Source organism: Netta rufina, assembly GCF_964035555.1.
Source record: "Netta rufina genome assembly, chromosome: 1".
Lineage (NCBI taxonomy): Eukaryota > Metazoa > Chordata > Aves > Anseriformes > Anatidae > Netta > Netta rufina.
The window spans coordinates 197412567-197437531 of record NC_140123.1 but is presented as its reverse complement, the minus strand read 5'-3'; the positions used below and the strand labels follow the sequence as shown (position 1 = coordinate 197437531).

At 33.6% G+C, this 24965-nt stretch overlaps 1 protein-coding gene across 1 annotated transcript in view; it reads left to right on the top strand.

The window, feature by feature from the left end:
* LOC311222194 (semaphorin-3E-like) overlaps nucleotides 1–24965 on the top strand; it is a gene marked incomplete at its 3' end in the record, with an annotated part of 114587 nt that overhangs the window by 53530 nt on the left and 36092 nt on the right. The window lies entirely within an intron of this gene.

Sequence of the window (24965 nt, the reverse complement as noted above, 5' to 3'; positions counted from 1 at the left end):
ATGTGATTTATTTATCAAAAACCCAATTAAATGTAACATTTAGCAGAGTTGGGAAAGATTTTATATTCTCCAATACTATGGGTAAGTGAATAAGAAGACTTTTAAACAATATAGTTTAAAATTATATATACATCATAAAGCAGAAGAATATTAAAAGGTTTATGTATTTTCTGCAACCTATAGGACTGAATGTTTTAGTTCAAATCAATGTGCTAATAGATCTATCTATGAGTTATTAATATTATTGGCATTAGTTCTTATTCATGAATGATAATAGCAATCCATTTTCTCAATGTGTATTAAACACCAGAAGGCTATGGTTCGAAACATATACTATGTCACTTAGTATTCAAATTATTCACAGTTCCTGAAGCATCAAATTTTAGCCAGGGTCAGAAGAAAAATATGTATAGATAAGCGAATTATTTAACTTAAAATTAACCTTACATTCTCTTTTTATTATGAACAACATATTTCAGAGCAATTAGCTAAATGGACTTGAGGTAGTGGAAAATATATCTGCAATTCTCTTGTGGAGCTAATTAAGTCCTCTGTGTTACTTTGATGTGTTTTTGTAGTATAGATTGTTTAATATTGGATTATGCAATTCAGCATGTCTACATTACAGAGTGGAAAATGTAACACTATGCCTACAGCAAAAAGTAAGTGAGGCAGTGGCATGGCATGGTTGATCCTGTAGCACACTTATTATTCATTTCTTAAATGAGGAAAGTTGGCTTTCACAAACAAGACGGTGATTTATCATGTAGATGAAGTTAGAAGGCAAAGGTTACTAGAGGCACACATGTAAGAAAATGAACCTTTTTCATACTTTAGTTGAGTAAGAGGTTTATGTCTTCCTTAAGCAGATATAGTATACAGTTCCCTTTCCCTTCCTAAAAAGAACCCTACATTATTTCAATGTGTTGATTAGTGTACCTGAAAATCTAGTCTAAGCTCTATTCCCTATATTCAGGTGTATACAACCTGCAGGGGAAAATATAAGATGTATTCAGATATATATACAAGATGCAGAGGGGAACTGATAAGAGAAAATATATATATATATATATTTCAAAGCACAAAATTCTGACTATGATGTTTAGATTCTATTCTTGGCTCCAGAACAAGTCACAATTGCTAAGTTGCTTCTAAATTTAATATATTTTTCATGCAACTATTATTTTCCCTGGGAACCATAGCTTATGCATATGCAAAATATCAGCCTTTTTGAATACATACTGGCTATAGAACATGTGTTTGATAAAGAAGCCATGATGGGTAAAAGTGACATATACTTCACTGTCTTCAAGGTAATTACAAATTACAGTTTCCATAATTGCAAGCAACTATTTCATCTTCCTTCAACAGAAAGAAGGGAAGTCATCCACTTGGGTCGGGGCAATCCCAGACATGAGTACAGACTGAGAGAAGAACTCACTGAGAGCAGCCCTGCAGAAAAAAGGTTTGGGAGTTCTAATGGATGAAAAACTCTACATGAGCAGCATGCACTTGCAGCAGAGAAGGCCAGCTGTGTCCTGGGCTTCATCAACAGAGGAGTGGCCAGCAGGTGGATGGAGATGATGTTCCCCTCTGCTCTGCCTTTGTGAGGTCACTCTTGGAGCGTTGCATCCAAGTTTGTGGCTGCCAGCACAAGAAAGATGTGGACCTGTTAGGCTGAGTCCAGCAAAGAGCCACAAAGATGATCAGAGGGCTGGATCAGAGGGCTGGAGCACCTCTCCTATGAAAAAAGAGAGAGCTAGGGAAGTTCAACCTGAAAAAGAGAAGTCTTTGGGAGACCCCATTGCAGCCTTTCTGTACTTAAAGGGGGACTTATATAAAAGATGGAGAGTGACTTTTTACTTGCAAAAATAATGATAGAAAAAGGGGGAATAGTTTTAAACTAAAAGAAGATAGATTTAGATTAGAGATTAGGAGGAAAATCCTCATTCAGGGGGTGGTGAGGCACTGAAACAGTTTGCCCAGAGAAGCTGTGGATGCTCTTCCCTGGAGATGTTCAAGATCAGGTTGGATGAGGCCCTGGGCAACCTGATCTAGTGGGTGGTATCCCTGCCCATTGTGGGGGGATTGGAACTAGATGATTTGCCAATCCAAGCCATTCAATGATTATCTATCCACTGTGAACTAGGCTTTTTGGTTAAATATTAGAACTTTTTCTGTAGACAAATTCTGTGACACAGATTCTTTGGGGGCTGAATATGCCATTAGAATGTGATTTGGATTAGAATTATTTAGGTTGGAAAGAATCTTTAAAATCTTCTAATCTAACCTTTAACCTAGCACTGCCAAGTCCACCATTAAATCATATCACTAAGCATCTACACATTTTTGAAGACCTCCACAGATTGTGACTCGACTATTTCCTTGGGCAGCACATTTCCTATATTTCACAACCCTTTCAGTGAAAAAATTTTTCCTAATATCCAAACTTAATCTCCCCTGGCACAATTTAAGAACATTTTCTCTTGTTTTATCACTTTGTGTTTGGGAGTAAAGACCAATCTCCACCTCACTATAGCCTCCTTTAAAGTAATTGTAGAGTGTAATAAGGTCTCCTCTGAGCCTCCTTTTCTCAGGGCTAAATAGCCCCAGCTCCCTCAGCGACTCCTCATAAGACTAGTTCTCTATACACTTCACCAACTTTGTTGCTCTTCTTTGGACATGTTCCAGCACCCCAATGTCCTTCTGCTAGCAAGGGGCCCAAAACTAGTTCAAACAGAATGAGTTTCTTAATTTTGCATCCCATACTCAAGTGATTCCTCGATTAAACAAGATTATTATTGAATCATGTAGTCAGACTAACTAGACTAGCAGCTTCCAACGAGGTTTTAATTAACAGATTACAAATACGCTTTTCTTAAAGCTGTTGTTGATGGTTACAGAAGTTACCGCTGCTTGTTAACATTACTGTGGTAACATTATTTGTGCTCATTATTGCCCCTTGGCTATGATTCAGCAATAGGAATGTTTCCCTGCTGCTTCTTGAAATCCAAAGACAAAGAACCAAGCCCTTCAGAAGCAGTCCCTTTACGGTAGACGTAAGAGATGCTTGGGACAACAAAAACTCTTCTTAGCCATGTCACTGATGCTGTAATATATCAGTTAAATAATAATTATTATTTTCTGGAATAAAATAAGCTTGCAATAGAATAAGTTATCCAAATTAAAACAAAACTAGCAGGCACAGATTTAATAAAGAGGAAAGACTGCATCTAATAACAATTTAAAAAAAAAAAAAAAAAGAAAAAGAAAAAAAGTGGATCCAGAGAACAAACGCCACAGTAGCACTGACCTGTGATTATCTGTAGCATTTAATTTTTTATATTCTTCTTGGCTACTGTGAAAACTAGTACTCTTCCAAATAATATCTGGGCATGGTTCAAGGAACAATACAAGAAGGACCATTCTGAGTTAGGGGGTTGGATGATTTAATGTTGTCTGGAGATGAAGATAGTAGAACAGTTTAATTTTATGGGTATATGTTTTGTGGCCAGAAAAATTTAGCAGTACTTATGTAGCCAAGGAGACGATACTCTTTCACAATAGTGGGACCTATTACATCATTAACACCTCTCAAACAGAAGAGGTATCAGCAGTTTCACTTCTGTAAATGTTGTTTTGTATATCACTGTGGTGGTTTTACTCAGGTGGGCAGCCGAGCTCCACCACAACCGCTCTCTCACTCCCCCTCTCCTCAAAGAGGAAGGGGGAGAAAATACAACACAGAGAACCCGAGGTTTGAGATAAGAAAGGTTTAATTAAAGGGAAAGGGAATGGGGAGGAAAAAACAGAGACAAAAGAAGCAATCAGTCCGCGCGGAAGCACAGAGAGAGAAAAAATTATTCTCTACTTCCCATCAGCGAGCGGTGTTCGGCCACGTCCTGGGAAGCAGGGCCTCAAACGCGTAGTGGTTGTTCGGGAGGAACAGCCCCCTCCCCCACAAGAGCCACCCCTTTTATTGCTGAGTGTGACTTCAGGTGTTATGGAATATCCCTTTGGCTGGTTTAGGTCAGCTGCCCCAGCAATGTCCCCTCCCCATCACTTGCCCACCCCCAGCCTGCTGGCTCCTGGGGGCTTGGAAGGAGTCCTGATGCTGTGCCAGCACTATGCAGCAATAGACACGACACTGGAGTGATATCAGTGCTGTTTCAGCTACGAGTGCAGAGTACAGCACTGTGTGGGCTGCTGCAGGGAAAAGGTGACTCCAGCTCAGACAGACCCAACACAATCACCAATGTTTTTTTGTTATTGATGTGTGATCTTTTTCTGAGAATAACAGTGGCTAAACACAGTTTAGATAATGTTGGGAAAATGTTACCAAATCTAACTCATTAATTGTCTTCTATAATAAGATTGGTAACACAAATATTCACCGTATATTTAATTTTTAGTACGAATAAATTTTAATTAGTTCTTTGAAAAATATCTCTTGGTTTGTTTATTTACATTTCAGGCTGAATATAGTGCAGAATAGAAGAAACATGATTCAGAGTGACTTTCATCTTTTTCTTTTTTTTTTTTTTTTTCCACAATGATCAAAGTCTTCCTTGATTGCAGACACTGAAATTTATTACACTGTAGCTTCCTACGTTCATCAGCATGTGACAGAAATAACAGCATTTTAAGCATTTTGATCATGAGAAAACATTTATCAGGCTGACATTTTGGCTACTTTACAGAAACGTATGAACTTATGAAGTCCATCAGTAGCGCATAAGAAAGGTATAAATTAAAGTTCTTTTATGACATTTTGAGATATATGATTAATGGGATATAACCCAATTTGATTAATCTATGCATTCTTATGCATTCTTAGTATCTCTTATTTGACATTTATAGCTTTCCATTAAACACCTGCTGCTATACTATTTGGTAACTCCACCACACATTTACTGTTTTCTTCTCTCTTGTCAAAATTAGTTTTCATTCTGCACCTTTTATGCTGTGTAATGTTAACAAAGTATTTGAACACAAAAAGCCATTTCACATGTAATGAAACCAATTTGAATGGACATGCATGATGTTCATGCAAGGGGAAAAAAAAATCAAGCAGAAATGAGAGTCATCAGTGCTGGAACCCTATATTTCCATTTGACAAACAATTTCAGTGTTCAGTGACAAATTATATGTCTTGAGTATACACCTGGAAACAATAAAGAATGAAAAGAAGTTAAACTACGATGTGTGAGAGTATCCATTAATGCAGATTAATATCCATTAAAGGTAACCATAGTGATTACCTTTAAATCATTATTTTACTTTAAATCATTATTTACTTTAAATCATTATTTACTTTAAATCATTATTTTACTTCATTCCAAATGTGAAAAATCTTACAGGGAAAATAAATAAATAAATAAATAAAAGTGCTGAAGTGCCAAAAATAATAATAGTTAAACAACAACAACAACAAAAAGATAAAATCTTGTGGCGGCCTTTGAAGCTCTCACTGAGGTTTCTTCAGCTTTCAACTTCCATTTGAGGTGAGGGCTTTCATTACACAGCCTGTTGATATTTCAGATATATCAATGCCAACAATGAAAGCCATGCTTTTTGCATGCTAATAACCAGCCCTGGTGTTAACACATGGAATGAAAATAAACGTCTATGTGATTTTCAGGGAGCCACGTATGTATAAGAAATTCTTGAAAAAGGCCAAAGATTTTTTCAAAATGTGTTATAAAACTGACCTGGAAAAAAAAAAAAAAAAAAAAAAAAAAAAAAAAAAAGTAGTTTCCTAATGAATTTGGAGGCAAGAAGCAAAGAAGATCTTTACAAAAATAATAAGGGAATTGGTAGTGTAAGTTTCACGATGGAAGATATTAAATGCTTCTGTGTCGTCCCTCACAACAGAGTATTTGTAACTATGAAATGAGCTCATTAAAAATCTATCACTGAATCTGGATCTTAAAACACATGCCATCATATATATGAGTGAGAATGCTTGTTAGTAATAATAATTATTGCTTGCAGTACTAATAATTGAAGCTCTTCCAGCAGCCAGTGTGTGCTCTTTTCAAGATATATTTTTATATATTTTTTGTCATCTCCTTTTGCCTAATCTCCCCCAGACCCCTCACACCCTTTTTTTCTCCTTCTTTTTTTTTTTTTTTTAAAAAAAAAAAAGAGAAAACATCTCCCCCCTCCCCCCCCCCCCCCCCCCCCCCGACTTGTAAGGATGGCTCAGAAACCTTTTGAAACTGTAGGCAGACAAAATACCTGGCTAGCTGTAGAACAACCATAGATCAGCTTCAATTTTCAAGGTGGACTTTCATATAAGCTGGAATGGTGTTCAGGCAGAGCTTATTAATTCAACAAGTCTAATGGTAGATTCTTATATAGAAATGTTAAATGCTGTGTAGGCCTGTGTATTTATCTAACGTAACAACCCTGTGGTCGTATAATTCATTGATTTTCTGTGTAGTGCTGCTACTGCCCTTTTAACATATTTCTCCTACATAATCTGTTTTAGATAAACATTATCAAATACCATTTTTTCCATGCTCTATCTACTCTCAGCAGCTCTGAAAGATAAAAAAAAATCACTAAAAAAAAAAAAAAAAGCATACACTGAAGTGTGGAAATGTGAATGCCAGTTTCTTTGTAGTTTGATTTTTTTTTTCTTTTCTTTTTTCTTAGACTGACATGCAGCTCAGGTGCTACTGCCTGCACCATTAGCAACTATGTCATTCCCTGTGCAAACACAATTCAGCAAACGTTAATAAGCTCTTATTGAAAGCAGCTGATAAGAGTTTACTGAAGGCATGGCAGTGCATATTTTAATGCCATTATTGCATTTTTAATTGAAATTGCTCTCCCCTTAACGTGCCACACTTAACCTCTAAGTACAATACAGCGTACAAGAGTTTTGAGACTGTTGCACATTAAAGGTGTGTAGTTAGGCATAAAGCCAAACCTAAGTGCTCCTAGCTTCTGTAGAGAATAATATCTTCTAAGGAATGCAAATATTTATATTCAGAAGGTTTCCTTAGAAGCAAATGATTCAGCCTTCAACAATCTCCAGTTCTTCCGAAGAAGGAAGTAGATTATTTTACAGTGTTAATGAATGATTAGCTTTCAATTTATATTGATTCATAAGCACAAGTAAATAAATAGCTATTTTGTTTAGTACTGTCTTTCTGAGTGTTATACTGATACTTGTGAGTCCTTGAGATGGACATTGTATTTCTATTAGCAATTTTATGTTAAAAAATATGTGGTGCATATAGGTCTGTTGTCCACTATTCATCATTTTAAAAAGTGATAAAACAACAACAAAAACATTAAATCCCCATTCTGTTATCAATAGTGGAAATAACAAACAAACAAACAAAAGCTTGTTTTTGACAGCTGAACAGCTTTGTTAGATTGTTTGCTGGGCATTAACAAGCTTCCAGATGTCTCGAGCCTCTTCTCCAACCTTTACTACTCTCGGGAAAAAACAAACAAACTTCATGTAAAACCAGCCATAATTTTATGAAGTTAGTTGCTTATGCCAAAATTAATTTCAGAGGAAAAAATGGTGTGTTAACTAAGAACTGCCCAACCTGAATAATCAAATGTCTGTCAGATCATTGAATGAGCTTAGAAATCAGAAGTATCTAATTAAAAGTATTTTGAAAATGAAATGAAATGAAATGAAATGAAATGAAATGAAATGAAATGAAATGAAATGAGTTTCTTTTTCAATTTCTTGTGGTTTCAGGTCTTCATGGTTTTGTCACATATTCAGCATCTTCTCCACAATCACAAGAGAAATTTGCAGTCTAAAAATATTAGCTTCTCAAATAGATTGAACACTTGCAGAAAATTCAGTGCAGCATGGTGGAAGCTGGTGATGTTGTAGAAGAGGTTAAAAATAGAGTGTGAGTGATGCATTGCACCTGTATTGACAATTTCAGTCAGTATGAATGAAAAAACTTATAAGGTTCTCTCTTACATAAAACTCATAAAATTCGGAAGGGCTAGATTTATGGAAAAGTTAAGACAATGTTCAGGTCACTCGATAGATTGCCATTATCTCTGGTTAGAGAGAAATGAGAGATATCATTAGTTTAAACAAGTCAAATACTTTATTTATTTGTTTAATATATTTTCAATATTTTAAATACTTTATTTTTTCATTATAAGTATTCTATTATCCCCTTCTAAAAATGAAAATATAGATACCCTATATTTAGTCAGTTGTCAAAAGACCAGCTGTAAAAGAACAGAAACATTTTGATTTGAAAAGAAACTTATGTATTGACACTTCAAAATACATTATTTTTCTAATCTATACATGTATTGAACTAAAATTGAGTAAGCCATTACAATTCTATCACACCATGTCTTGTAATTTAGTGCTATGTTTTAATATAAATATTATATTCTCTGACTAGAAAGACATCAAAGTGGAAAACATTTTTGAATATTACTACACTCTTTTTGCATCTTTCTTGTACTAAATGCAAAGTGCCTAGTTCCTCAGGGAATTAGAAGTATCTAGTGGGAGTGAGGATAAAGCAATATTAAAAACAAACAAACAAAAAATCAATTTATTGCAGAATTTCACAGTACCTCCGGTGTTATTCAACTAGTGTTTCTATTCAACCATTACTTAAATTTTTAAGATATTCTTCATAGTTAACAACACAAATAAAAATCCCATGCATATCCAACTGAAAGCCTTCCAATTAATAAGGAAAGACATAAAGCCAACATTGGCTTTTCCTTAGTTCTATATGCCATTTTTAATAAGGACCGAGTAATAGAAATACATGCTAAAACTAATCTTTTCTTTACAATAAGAAAACTATAGTGCAGGAAAAATTATAAAATTTTTGGTCTGCATTTCCACAGTCAACGGACATATCTGTTACTGTATATTACTGTAACATTCCAAACGCTAAATTAAATTACAGACAATAGAATCAAGTATAATTTACATCTGTGGGAGATTAAAAAATGAGGCTCATTAAGTAGTGTATTTTTCCTATTAGAAATATACATGCTGAAATAATGTTCTTAAAACTTTCTTTTCAACTAGACTTTGCTGTTTCAAATGTACTCCTAAGGCAATGTACATACTTGTTTTTTAAATGTGACATGCTGAAATCAACCTTAACTTTCTTGGATGACTTGACTTTCTTGTGCTGCAGTTTAGGTAACTTTACCACTCCTAAGTTCCAGCCCTGCTACTAAACCTATACAAACAGCCTGAAGCATACTTTATTCAACAGGGCTACAAATAAGCACCAAAGGTCCACCTGTGTTAATATGTTTTGTAGGCTTCTGCTACTTCTGTCACACGCTATTAATGTTATAACCAGAAGGAGAGATCAAATAATGTCAAAATTGAACTTGCAAACTTTAGTCTAAACACATGAATCTGTACCATCTGAACTGAAAATCATACTGTTAATTTAATATCAGTAGAGCTCACATAAGTCATAAAAGAGCTACAAACATTACTAGTAGGTATGTTTTTAAATTTATCTTGAAATCGGTATATTGGAAGTATTTTGGATTTTAATAGTAGACATTGGGTATTCTTGTTCCTAACGCCAGCAATTTTTTTCTGTAATTTAAATCATCAGACTATATAAATAAATTGGAAACAGAAATGCAGTGTATAAAGGGCTAGATTCTGCATAGCTGTATTTTCTTTTATACCAGTGCAAATAGGCCAACTGAAATGAGTTTTGCCCCTATAGAACTGGTCTTCAGTTTCTGTTTAAACATACCAAAATGACTTGCAATTTATAATACTCTCTTTTGCACCATGATCTTACCATCTTTTGCTGCTGTGGTTTTTCACCCAGTGACAAAGACTGAATGGAACATGAAGTTGAATCTATGTTACATCCATCCATTTCTGGATTTGTTACATTACACTCTAATCACAAATATTTCTATAATTTCTTTTCTCAAAAGACTTATTAGTCTTCAAGAAGAAAAAGTCAGTACCTGCATAGAGTTTGTAGCTTGATGAGAAGTTTAATGTTTATAACTGTGTGTTGAGTTCTGGGACTGAAAGCCCAAATTAGGTGGTATTGGAAGACATATGAAGGTGATTAAGCATAAATGAATCCAAATTTTGAGAACTCTTGTGTAATGAAACTTCTGAATGTTTACAGTAATATTCCGGAGACTCATTCCACTTGTTTTTTCATTTAAAACTCTCTGACATGAGAATGTAAAAAGGAGATAGAATAAATATTTAACATGAAGGGATCCCTTAGATGTCTGTAGTACAGCTTACTTGAAGCACAGGATGGTATTTCAAGACGCAAAATTTGTGTTAAAGAGCTGATGCTTATATTGGTGGTACAAATGCAAGTACAGGGGCACATAGACTTAGTGGAAGTCAGAGTTGCATTAACAATGTCAAGGCACCTATGCAATCTGGCTTCTAGTAAAGACAGATTCCATATTGCTGCCTTACTAAAACAACATGGGTAAACCCTTATCATACACCAAATGTGCAAACAACCAATGGATACACAGTGAAAATAAATCCTTCTAAAGGACTTGCTTTCTGTTCTCTGATCTTTATAAACCTTCTAAATAAATAAAAAAAATAATATTGAAATTCCAAAGTATTAGGCTCTGTGACCTAATTTAATAATTGATATAAAGACACTGGCCAAGTGATCTATGAATTACCAAAATGCTTAAATTTATAGGGAAAGAAAAGGTCATTGTTTTCAATAGATATTTAGCTTTTTTTTTTTTTTTTTTTTTTTTTTTTCTTTTGCATTAATATAAGCACTAGGCAACACTTTCATAGACAATGTTGTAAATTAGTTGTGTGACAATTTTTAGAGATTACCTTATTTTCTGTAGTGATGTCATTGTCACTGAAACTAGTTTCAGAGGAAAAATCTGCTGTCACAGGAAAAAGAAAAAGAAACAAACAAACAAAAAAAAACAGACTGCTGTTTGCTTTTATCAAATTTACTTTTCTGCAATAATCTTTTGAAAATACAGGTCCTCATTATAGCTATCATATTCGTATTTTTATTATGATGAATACCACCATTTTTAGCACAGTCTGAGATGGGAAGTGGCTTTGTTGATAAAATGAGAACGTTGTGTGAAATAATGTATATAATGTAATGTATATAATGTAAATAGACATATTATATACTCATTCACACAAGCACACATTCTGTGGGTCACAGAATATTTTCCTCAGATGCCTGTACTCCCACAAAGACGGAATTTTTATCTTACTTTTTTTATCTTACTTGAAAAAGTGACAAGTCCAACTAATTATTTGGTATCAATATATGCATATAGAAAATTCTGTTCTTTAGTGCAAATTGCATTATGGAACATGAAAATGGGTGAATAACCTGGAAGATAGCTAACATGGCTATTAACTAGAATAATTAGAGTAGATTGTGGAATGTTTCATCTCATCCTTGCTTAATAGGTTCATCTAGCACAGTTCTGGTGCTTGCCTTTGTAGATTATTCTAAGGCTAATAGATCTGACTGTCACATTATTATAAGGACTGTATCCTTATTGTTAAATGACCCAAGGGTTCATTTGGTTCCCAACCCAATGGTCCTTGGTTCCATTGTCCTTGAAGTATTTTGTTTTTGGTTTTGTTTCTCTCTCTCTCTCTTTTTTTTAATGTATTTTTTTAAGCCAATATTAACAATTGTGTTGTGTTTTAACAACTTTATTTTCCATTACTTCTGAAAGTTTGAAATGGTGAGAGAATGTCTTATAGTTATCTTACACTCAAACAAATGTCTGTGATTGCAAAAGATGCAGGGAAGAACATTCTGATCTGATTTTCTTGTGATAAAAATGCAATACAGATTGTGGACTATGTGGTCTCAGTGTCAACCATACAGTTGATGTGCCATCCATTGCCAACCATCCATACCTAAGAGTTGTTTATGCAGCTCTTAGACTGAGAAATATATCTTGCAGCAAAAGAGTATATTGAAATTAGAAACAATTTATATGTATGATACTTATTTCTGTGAATAAAACTGGCATATTTAAGCTATTGATAATATAAATATTTCATTTACAATACACAAATGTGTATTTTCTGATGTTTTTCCTCCTTTTTACTTTTCTCTATGAAGAAGGCTTTCTTGTTGCTTTCAGAGCAGACAGTATTTAATATTATCCTAGCGGGGTCAGAATAAAATAAAATATTCCCAAATCTTTAATTCTTAAAGAGAGGAAATTCCCTTGCACTTCAGTTAAGTTTATATGGTAAATGGCAGGATGACTTAACTGTAACATTTTCTTTTAAAGTATTAATGAAATATAATATAAACAATTAAATAGCTTTCAGTTAAATAATATATGTTTAGGACCTATTCGTTCCTAAGTGTACTCACTTGTGACAGTTTGATAATAACAGTATTCTGTGACAACCTATTTCATACAGTTCATGATGCTCATTTTACATATCTTCTGTAGTATCAGGAATGGAGAATTGTATAACAGAGCAATATGAAGTATGTCCTCAAATAGCCCCAAGGTCACAAATAATACGCAGAATATGAATTTCTGTTTTTATTGGAACACTTTTATATAAATTGTTATTTATTTTTTATATCGCAATATACATTTCTGTTTATATTGCAAACAAAAACATTACTCTCAGACTCATAAGTAGTATAGTACTTGGGACATATAGTTCTAATATAACATCTTTGAAGTTTTAATATTTACTTTCTTGTTTTTCATTATTATTTTGGACAGGAAAAAATTTTTAAAAAAAATTAAAATAAAAAAAAAGAAAAAGAAAACATGGGGGTGTATATTTGCACATTTTAAATGAATACTCCTTTTTCTAGAAGAACATTTCAATTTGAAGTCTTAGTTGGCTAAGATGAACCAGCTTTAATCAAAATAAAATATGCAAAGTTATCAAAATAGTTCCATTAGGTTGAAGTGAAAATTATAAGACTTTTCAATATTTGAAAATGTTCAGTATTTGAAGATTATATTCCAGTTTAGGATTGCAATGTTTTTCAAAGTCACTAGAAATTCTTTCAGTGCCAGAAAAGAGTTCCATCCCAGTTCTAATATATGTATGTTCTTCTTCCCTTTTATTTTTTTTTCTGAAGGTAAATTATCATCTATCAGGATTGTAGCCATGTAAGTTGCTCATTTTCATTTCATTCAGAATATGAAGTTTCCAACCTCCTGAATGACTTTGCCAATCACATAAGTATAAAACCAAGCCCTGGCGAATTTGATGAAATCTGAAATTATTATTTTCTTATTTTCCCCATCTTCATAATGGAAATCTTACTTTTTGCACTGTTTGGCTGTGTCTTCCATTTAGATTGCAAATTCTTAGAGAAAAGGATTGTCCAGCACTGCATGTTTCTAATCCCTCAGTCACTATGGATTCTACACAATATTCTATTATACGAAAATGAAGACACATGTCAACCTCTCATTTCTGTACTATACCTACATACTACAGAAAAAAAGAAAGCAATAACCCCTGTGAGGAATAAACACCATTAAAGGAAATATCTCATGTTTTACCTTCCATAAAGTCAGCTATATCAAGAAAAAATAGGTTGGCCTTAAAAAATCTGACATTAAGCACCAATGCCTAACCAAGAAGCAAGTAAAATGTGAATTTCTAAAGGGAAAGTGAAGAAGAAAAAAATGCCCATTCATAGATGATATTTATATATACCATGTGTATCAATCAAGACAGGGTAATACCAAGGTGGTGTTCTATTTTGAAGGAGGAAATCTTCTTTTATGGTTACTCTCAGGTTGAACAAGGATATAGAGATGTTACTTGTAATTTTGTGAGATTGTGAGAAAGTGGAGACTTTACATGTAGATTTCTCTAGTGTGACAGGACCTTTTTTTTTTTTTTTTTTTTTTTTTTTTTTTACCATTGGGTATTTGTCTAAAAGCATCTGAAGGGTTTAGGAGCACAAATTACATCTGAAATTCAGTAGGAGGTAACCTCTGACTGTTAGATGTTTAATCAAAATCATACCAAAATTTCCTGTAAGAATTTTATCAAGATTGAAATTGCAAGAAAAGTGCAATAGTTCATAATATAATTTGTAAATGTTATGTGACATGTTCACTTTTAATCTCTGGTTGCACCGCTTATGATCAATTCTGCTGAATTCTACTATCTCAAAGACAAATGCAGAAATACCTCAATTTTTGACTGCTACTGTTTGCGAAGTGTTATTGATTCTGAAATCTTTCAAATATATGTCCAATTTTATTCAAATAAAGCTTTTATCTGTCTCTTTCTTCCAAGACATTTAACCTACCCAGCATTTTACAGTTAATTATGCATTCTCAGGCAGAAAGAGTGGAGACATAAATTTTAAAGACAGTTATTTCTATGTATTGCTTTTCGTTGCAGTGCTGAAAATTGCAAACATTGTCAAGGTACAAACTTAGCTAATGTATAGAATGCATTTTGTAGTGGACTTCACCTATTAAATTTAATAGGCTTCCTTAAAATTCAGAGCATAGAAATAGGTTGCATACCTTTGGATTCCTGTACAAAATACTTTGAAATGTCATTTAGGAATTCATCTTTCTCTTGTTCTGATTTAAAAATAAGTAAGTAAATATGACAGCAGGATAAATATCTTTTATATTTGTGGGATTTGGCCAATCTATTTGCAATGGTTTGTGGGAACAGAACAAGGGTAAATGGCCACAAAATGGATCACAGGACATTCCACACCAACATGTGAAATAACTTCTTCATGGTAAGGGTGACAGAGCACTGGAACAGGCTGCCCAGGGAGGTGGTGGATTCTCCTTCTCTGAAGATATTTAAGGCCCGTCTGGATACCTACCTGGGCAACCTGCTCTAGGGAACCTGCTTTGGCAGAGGGGTTTGACCGAATGATCTCTTGAGGTCCCTTCCAACCCCTACAATTCTGTGATTCTGTAATCTTGAACTAGATATCTGACCAAACAAAATAAAAGCTGAATGAGGCAAATCCCACCAACAGTATAAGAGAATGAATTCTTACATAAAAATCCATCTCAATGAATTAAATAAATAAATCAATAAATAAAATAGTCATAAATAAACAAACAGACTTTTTTATGTATTAGATTTTCATAAATATTCAAAAGCATTTGGGATGTACCAGGAAGACCAGGATGGAATCACAGATATGTAAGTGCTAGTTACCTCAAATTAGGTAGGCTTTCTGAAGACAGTGATGTTTAGCAGCTGAATACTTGTCTCTATTCTGTGGATTAAATCTTTAAAAGAAACTATTCTTGTTAATTGAAGAGAATGGACTTTAGTGTAATAACATAATAATTTCCACATAGCTTCATTCACTGATATAGAGGTACTGTTCTCAGTAAAACATGAGTTTATTTCAGCATGTGAGGTGTAGCTAATCATTTTAAATTCGCCTATGGAATATTATCTCAAAATCTGTATCTGCCGTGAGTAATTGATTTGTCAGGAAAAAACAAAAAACAACAACAACAACAACAACAAAAAAAAAAAAAAAAAAAAAAAAAAAAACAACACACACCTTGAAAGTTTCCTTTCATCTTTTTCATGCTTTCCATCTCAATTTTCCCTCTGCTTTTGCGTTTTTTTTTTTTTTTTTACAATGTATCCTTTCTCTTTCATTCTGTTTTTTGTCATGTTGACGATTCCAGAAAGCCTTACGTATATTGTCAATCACATGCCATCCTGCCCAAGAACATATGACCCTGAAAATCACATGGGATAGCTCATTTTTATCCATCTTTTCAAAGGAAATTCAATTTAACAGTCATTTTGAATAGCATAAAACCGTGACTTCTGGCATCTTCAGTTTAAATGAAAGCACCAGATTCTCTTTCTGTCAAAACACTGGATCTCTCCATAGGAAGAATTCTACCCTTACCAGATTGGTGTGGTAATAAGCATGTAGTAAGCAGTACACCTTAATAAATTGAGCCCTCAAGAGACTGGATTGTCTGTGTTTCATCAGAAGAGGGCTATGATTATTTGAACCATATGTGTCTTTCAAAACTCAAGGGTTTTAGAAATTGGTTCTTTCACTTGTTAACACTTAAGATATTAAACATAATGTAAAACATTTTATGCAAGCATAATGTAAAAATAACATTTCTTTCCATAGATATGCTTTCTTCCATAGAAATGCCTTGGATGAAGTGAATAATGTGCTCAAAGACTATTTCATGGATGGTTCTGTCATCCTTAAACTGAAGTAATTTTGTATTAAAAATACCTGATTTACATTTCTGCTGGAAAGTATTAATAGGCAAACATATTTCTGAAGTTTTCTGTCACGAATTCTATATTTAGAATTCATATTATACATATATGTATAATGTATATATAATGTATATATATATATACATTATGTATATAACGTATATATAATGTATATATGTATATAATTCATTATATATATATGTATAATGATAATAATAACAATTATTATTGCATACAACATTATCACTTCTTATCACCAGTACTCAAAATGTTTTATTAAATAAATAAGGATCATTAGGATTTGAAATCACTAGAGAATTTTAGGCAGTCACATTATACTGGTTTAATATTGCTCATAAGAGTAGATGTCTATTCTTTGGACTGAGATCTGGGGCAATGTAATAACAACAATGGTATTATGTCATTTTGCATAAGCAAGAAATATAAGAAATATGGTTTAATATTTTCTATCACAACCACATTTTAAAAATTTAAAAATGTGGTTGTGATAGAGAATATTTTAAAAATGTGGTTGTGGTAGAGAATATTTTAGGATTGTATCTACATTTTCTGAAAAAAAAAAAAATCACACTAGAAAGCTAAACAATACATTTTGATAATGAAGTCCCTGGTACTAGGAATATTTCATTATGACTATAGAAAATTTATTTGAATGCTTCCCAAAATTTGCTATTTATCATCAAAATGATTAAAAAAAAATCATCACTGTGCAAGCAGTATCCTATTATGTGGAACTAAGTATGGAATCAGTATAGTAAACTTAATTTAAAATACCTGAAAACATATGCTGAGAGCCAGTTTGTTGAAAGCATGTTGTGAATGCATTAAAACAATTATCTTTTGAATTCCATTTAAATATTTATCACTTTTTGGGATAATGTCATGCCTGTTGTTTCTCAAGTTCAGATAAAATACAGGAGGAAAGTTATTATTAATATGTAGTTTGACAAATGCTTCATGAATATTGGTGTGGTTACCTAGCTTAAAGCTAATGGATTTAACTGGGGAAATGGTGGTTGAGCTCTGGATTAGGCCTTATGTCTGAAGCCATAGTAGCTCATGTAAATCAAAAGTAATATCCAGAATTTTTTAGGGTCACATATCTGACAGAAGGCAGATAACACCTACAGTATTATTAACAGGTACTGTAAATGTTATCAATTGATTTACAAAGAAGTTTTATTTTAAGACAATGTCAATTGGCTGTAGTTTCTAACTAGGTTTGATTAATTATGAAAAATATCCAGATTTTATTATACTGCATTGAATTTCTTTTTAAGAAATAGTAACAATAGCTTAAATATCAGATTTTTTTTTTTTTAATAAAATGTGCTTCTGATTAAAATTGCTATAAATCTAGCTTGTATGAAGATTATATGTGTTTATTTTCAATTTGATATACAGTTCCATTGCAGAAGTTTCCAACAAGAACTAAAAACATTAAATACGATCTAAGCATAATTTTTGTTTGTTAATAGTGTGTAGCATATCAATACTATGTGCCTTGGTAGATTTATAATGGTCAAATTTCTGTTTAATAATTAAAAACAGACCAGCTACAGTGGTACTAACTGAACATAATATTTTGCCACTAGGGAAGAAAAACTAAATATTTGCTAGATGTGACAGGTGAAAATATAATAACGTGAAATGGAAATATCAAGAATCAGGACATGAGCTAATATGATTAGCTGTGTTAAAGGATTTCAAATTCCACTGAAATTTTTCTGCCATAAATGAAGTAGAAGTAGAAGAAACAAAAATATAACCTATGATTTATTAAATGTTCTAGTTATAGATTTTTCCAACAGCCTTAAAGAAAGAAGAGAGACTATACTGTGTTTAAATTGAAAATCTTCTCATCTGTCCATACCATACCTTTCAATTTCAGAAACTTTTGCCTCTGTAATTTAAACAAAGTCACAGACAAAGGTCTTCTAAGGAGGGTGCTTACTTGTCACTATTAATTAAACTTCATCATTAGATCCACACATTCTTAGGAAGTGTCTAGAAAAGCACCAAAGAAAAAACATTTTTCGGGGACTTTGCTGCATCAGCTCACTTTGTGAAGCCAATTACATTCTCCAAATATAGCTAGATAGCCAAACTCACCTGCTGTTAGGAGCAGAGGTTGAATCATGTGAGAGTATTTATGAACTAATGGGTTTTTGCTTGTCATTACTGGACTTTGTTTTCTGTGTCCTACCCTGCCAAGTTTCTGAGGCTTCTGCCTGCCAGCCACAGAGATAAAACCTCAAGCAGTGTAAGTTCATACTTCAGTCTGGCTCTGACTTCTAAGTTTACCTCCTACTGATTCTAGTTCCCTAAATGGCACTAAAGTATCTCAGGATCCAGGTATTAATAGTATAATGACAACTTTCACCATTACTACTATATTTTTGAATTAGCTTGTTATTTGCATATAATTCTGTCTTTAAAATTTTATTTTATTTTTTTCATCAGATTTTACTCACGAACCTCATGTAGCCACATTAACTTTAGCTGTTTCTGGATGTTTTACACTGCTTGCTTTTCTGTTGCTCAACTGTCACTTGTTCACCTGAGATAGTGCCTCTGTCCTGACCCTGTAATTAGTTTTGCAGCAACTGACGACTGATGAGCAGGAAAGTAAAATTACTAATGCATTAGCTCATATTCAGCAGCATAATTTTGGGGGTGAGTTTTCATCTCTACTATTTTTTTCCAGGGAAGAAAATTTTTACCTCCTGTTACCAATTTTAGTGGAATATTGCCATTTAGAGGTCATAACCTTCTCAGAAAGATCCAGACACTTGTAAGATTATATTTATGTCCTTGTGATGTATGAATCTTTAGAGTACCATTGAATATTAACCTTTTTTAAAGTACTGGTGGTTTAAAACTGAAGGATACTTGCACAGATTGATATTATCATTAACCTATAGTTCATAAGCTGCATTACAGATGTTTCAGGCTGTCTCCATATGTCTCCTATTTGTTTTTCTTCCTTTTTCTTTCTGTCCTTGTTAGGCACAAGCAGATTCTGGTTTTCACTTGTCCCATAATAGCAAATAGTTGAATAGAATACCATTATATAAGGCACACCAAACTTTTACAAAGCCTTTTCCAATATGCTGATAATTGGAAACGTGGAATGTCCTCCAGGTGTTCACAGTACCTCTATTTTATATCTATGGCCTTTTACATTATTGATGTGGACAGAAGGCAAACCCAATTGTTACCTCTTCCTGTAAAGCAGCACTGAGATGTACATCTTACCTATTCAACATGTTCAAAGTGCTAGACTCGTGTCAGTGCCCTGCATCTGGAAAACATCTTTGCCGGAAGAATGTTCTGCAGAATTAAGTAGTGTGGGAGGTGAGACTACATCTCTGTAGAATATGAAAGGGGAACCAAAGACTTTTATGAGGGCAAAAAAGGGCAAAGGCAATAGACTGTTGTGGTGATGTAATACTATGGAAAACAGAGCAGAGTAACAGAAACTTTTTCACTCCCTGGGAAAATAGAAGACAATGCTGAAATAATATTTATTTGCATCCAAGGTCTAACGCTATACATTCCTCACTATGTTTTTTAATTTCTGAGAAACTGGACAACTCACTATACGCTGGCTATTGTGAAACAGTAAAAATTTTTCTACATTTAATGTCCTAAGCATATTTTAGAAGTTATAAAGAATGAGGTTTGGAACTACATGATCTTTAAGGTCTCTTCCAACCCAATCCATTCTATGATTCTATGATTAAAATAAACAAAAACAAAGCAAAACAAACAAGAAAAAAAAATAAATAAAACAACACAAACACACCGATATTATGAATATAACTAGCATTGCTTGACAAATAACTAATAGAATCCTTCTTGTCAAAGGGATTAAGTATGAATATGTTCACTGAATTATATTTGTTATAAGAAAAAGTACAGTAAATAAAATCTGTCTGAATATTTGCCAACAAGCAAAAAGACAACAAACCTGAAAGTTTATTCTCAGCATTTAAACTGGGAAGAAACTAGATTTGTTCTACTTAGATACTACATAGTGCTATTATGAGACATAATCTAGCAGGCTGGATTTGCCTTCACTATAAGTATAGTGAATATATAGTGAATATGTACATATTGAAGCAGCAATTTTTTTTGTTAAGATCATTCATATTGTAATGGTGTGTTTTTATTTATTGTGTAGAACTTTTAAGTTAAAATAGTAAAACACTATACTATCATTAATATCACTTTCTCAAATTTGGGAATTTGGGGATCGTTACACTGAGGCGATTTGTTCATCAACTGTTAGGAAAATGAATGGTCTTTTCTCTTTTGTCCTTTGTTTTGAGCACTAACTATGCACTCTCCCTCAAAAATTATTCTTTTTTTTTTTTTTTTTTTTATCATGCGTTTTATTTTTTCACAGAAAAACTTTATAGAGAAGTGTTTTTTTGTTTTGTTTTGTTTTGTTCTATTTGTGTTGGTTTTGTTTTTTTTTTTTTTTTTTTTTTTTCACAGAAATCTGTGGAAACTCAGCAAACAGAAGGGTTGTACTCATCTGAAATCTTTACCATGTGAGAGAAGCTGGGAGTTTTTCGTCCATGTGCTAGAACAGTTACTGTACTTTATTCACTAACTCTTTAATATAAAATGTACAGACTATTTTGAGCACTAGAGCCAGCACATCTTTCCCAGAAAAGCAATTTAACTACTTAATTAGTGTCACGCTCTTGCTTGTTCACTGTGCCTGAACCTGAAAATTTTGTTGCACTGCTTCAACAGGAAGTGGAGAAAGCATCTATCCTTCCCTACCAATCTAGCAGCTAATAACTTGTGATTAGTCCTCTTTATGGAAAGAGGAAGATCTGTGTTTTGATGCATTTAGAAAAGGAAATTGAACTCATCTCATGTCTGCTATTCCTCAGGTGACCAATTAAAACAATAAAATATTTTTTTAAATATTAGTCAGTACTATATTTTCTCTGTCCAGAGTTTCAGAGGAAATCACAGTTGCACCTGATCTTGTAAGTGTTTTAGATGTGTTCAGTATAATTGCAGGTATTAAATCCTAGGATTAGTTAGAAGAACAACCTCTTTTTGGCTTGTGCTCAAGCTTAAGTATGAGCTGGGAACTGAACTGTTCAATTTAAGGATGTGGGTATAGCCAGAAGCACAATGCTTGACAGCTTGAGGAGTCTATAATAACAAGGTAACCCTTGCAAGCATAAGCTTGGTAATTTACATGAAGCCATATATGAGCAAGAATCAGTTGCTTAGATGTGACAGGCATCTAGTGCCATTTTAGACTCCCTGGGACATCCATCCCATTTTCTTGGTATTCAGAAGGTGCTGTACAAAAATAGGTTTATTTTTGTACACTGTCCTAATATCTCAGATATCTTACAATGCCCACAAATCCTAGTACCTTTCAAAGGAGCTGCATAATACTAATAAATTTGTATTTTTATAACCAAATTGTACCCCAGATCTCCCTGCTTGGTGTTTTGCGGCCCTTCCAGATGTCACATTTACTTCTGTGCTGATCTCTAAACCTACAGCAAAAATATGCCTGTATAGATATGGTGGAGGCAGACCTAAAAATACCTCTTTTTACAAGCTTGATCTTGAGAGGTGTTTAATATAGTCAATGTTCATTTAAGACAATTAAAGATATAGGTGTACTTGGCAGGACTGTCTCTTACATGAGAAAGTTAATAGTTTAAATGATCAGGTAGAGGAATTCATTGTGCTTAGTATTCTCACTGAAAACAAGCAAGTGATTTCTTTGATTTATTTAAAGAAATATTGTCTTGCCTATGAAAAATTTGCATTCAGGACAAGATGAAAGTAAATCGAGGGAAGATACCAGAGTATCCTTTCATGGCTTGTACATAATTAGAACTTTAAAATGCAATTCATTTTCCACAAAACTGACTTGAAAATAAAATAAACTGGATGATTGATATGCTTACTAATAAAGTCATTTTATTTAGGACCTAAAGAATATTAACCTAAAGAATATTAAGAATATAATATATACCTAAATATTAAGAACATAAAGAATTTCCATTTCCATCTAATTTCTAAGCATTTCTAATTTCATCACAAAATAAATAAATAAATAAATGAATGAAACATCAATCTGCTGGATTTACTTGGCAAGAGAAGCTTGCATTGAAAATACCATCTCCACATTGCTATTCAATCTTGCACTAGGTGTATCATTGCCAAAAATGGTCAGTGCATTAAGCTTTGACAAACAAGACTCTTGTTTTATTCATCATGATACTCCTCTCTGTGACTTACTTTTTCTATTTGTTAAATCAATCCAAAAACACACGTGCAAATTGTTTTAACCTCTTCTGTTGAAAAATGTAATGGATAGTCTAGATATTAAAACAGTTCTCCGCAGCTATTTAGTTTTTGAAGATAGCTCAGGAAAGAAATCACTTGTGAGGTTGAATGACTCCTTTGATTAAAAGAAAAAATTATCATCTAAGGAAACAGTTTTCAGAAAATAGTTGCTTTAAGCCTCTGTTGACATGAATCAGATCTAGTAAACAAATATAGCAAAATATATTTATCTAATTACTAAACTTCTTCAATGCCACCAGAACAATATAAATACTAATTTAAAATAAAACTAAGTTGTGTTTGTTGTATTGAATTCATAGAATCATAGAATGGTTTGTGTTGGAAGGGTCCTTAACTATCATCTAATTCCAATCTCCCTGACATGGACCTCCCACCTGCCACACCTCCCACTAGACCAGGTTGCTCAAAGCCCCATCCAAGCTGGCCTTCGATAATGTCCTTAAAGAATGCTAAATATTAAGTTAATTAGAATGCCAAATTTTATGTTAAAATTATATAGCTATTAAATGCTAAGTTTATTTCAAGTAAAAAGAATTATTTTTTCTCTTTTCTATAATTTAAGACGTAAGTAAGGTGTCTATTGAGGAAAATTAGGAGTCTTTCCTTGAGACTAAACCAGAGATTTAATCTGATATTTCATACCAGTTCCCCTGTGTATTGGTATGACAGAAAAATCCTTTTTTCTGTTCAACTGGAATATTTCTCACATATTTTATTGTGTATAACTTTTGAATGTTGAGTAAAAAATTGCAAAACAAGAAGAGGGAGAGAAAAAGAAATTCAAAGACAAGAATCTGAGTAAACCCTACTGGGACTCTATTTTGTTTTTATTCACACAAGAATGGAAATAAGAATTGTTGTCCAGAGAAGGGCAACAAAGCTGGTGAGGACAAGTCTTACAAGGAGAACAAGTCTTACAAGGTGCTACTGAGGGAGCTGGGATTGTTCAGCCTGGAGAAGAGGAGGCTCAGGGGTGACCTTATCACACTCTACAGGTACCTTAAAGGAGGCTGTAGCTAGGTAGGGGTTGGTCTAATCTCCCATGTGCCTGGCGACAGGATAAGTAGGAATGGGGGCTAAACCCAGGGGAGGTTTAGGTTGGGTATTAGGAAGAAATTCTTTATGGAAAGGGTTGTTAGACATTGGAATAGGCTGCCCAGGGAAGTGGTTGAGTCACCATCCCTGGAGGTCTTTAAAAGACGTTTAGATGTAGAGCTTAGTGATATGGTTTAGTGCAGGACTTGTTAGTGTTAGGTCAGAGGTTGGACTCAGTGATCTTGGAGGTCTCTTCTAACCTAGATGATTCTGTGATTCTGTGAAAATTAGTCATGATAAATCTTTTTGAAGTAAGAGCATTTGAATTCAAATACAGAACTCAGATCTCATTGGTTTGGAACACCCTTTCCTCAGAGAACTCAGGACACATTTTTAATAGTGATGTGAATTTTGGTAGTTTTGTATTTGGGTCCCTTATGAAGCTGCCATTCTTAGCTTAAAGATGCAAATCAATTTCTGAAAACCACAGAATATATGACCGGTATCCCATATATGGATGCCAGAGTGTTACACCAATGCAAGAACTTTCTTTGACACATGAACTTTCTCCTCCTTTCTCTTCAAGGACTTTCTCTCACACAGTGGGGCAGTCCTCTCATAGAAGACCAGATGAGGGTCCACTTTTAATTTTTTTTCCCCTAGCTCTGGGACCATCCCACCTCTTCCATCATCAGCTGCTGGGACACATCTAAACAACTGGCAAAGTTATGTTTAAGGACAGCTGTGAGGATAAAACTAAAAGGAACTTAGTGACTTTTACCAAGAGTGACTTGTTTCTTCAAAATGAAACAATTCACCATGATACAGATATAGGAATATAGTTCTTTCCCTCAGTCCCAGCTCTGCTGTTTCTAAAACAGCCCTAGGGCACTTCTTTTGAGACTTCCCAACAACAAAATGATTCTTAGCCTCTCCAACATGTTGTGAGCCAAACTGTGCTCTGCACCATCTGATGAGAGTGCAGAAAGACCCCCAATGCTTGCCTCTTTCTTCCTTCCTTCCTGAGGCCTGATTCCAAGTTTCTGCAACATTACACAGGACGAATTTTACTTTCTCTGTGGAAGTGACTTTAGTCTGGATCATACACAACTAAGCCCCAGATCCCCTTAACAGTTCAACATATTTCTTGACAAAATTAGTAATCACTTGGAAAAATATGAATATGTATCTTACAAAGTTTATACTGTTATTGAATTTAGTGCCAACACTTTCCATGAAGTAAGTGGACACAGTGCTGGGTTTAAAACAAGCTTTTTACTTTTCTTTTTTTTCATTTTTTTCACATTTCAGTTAA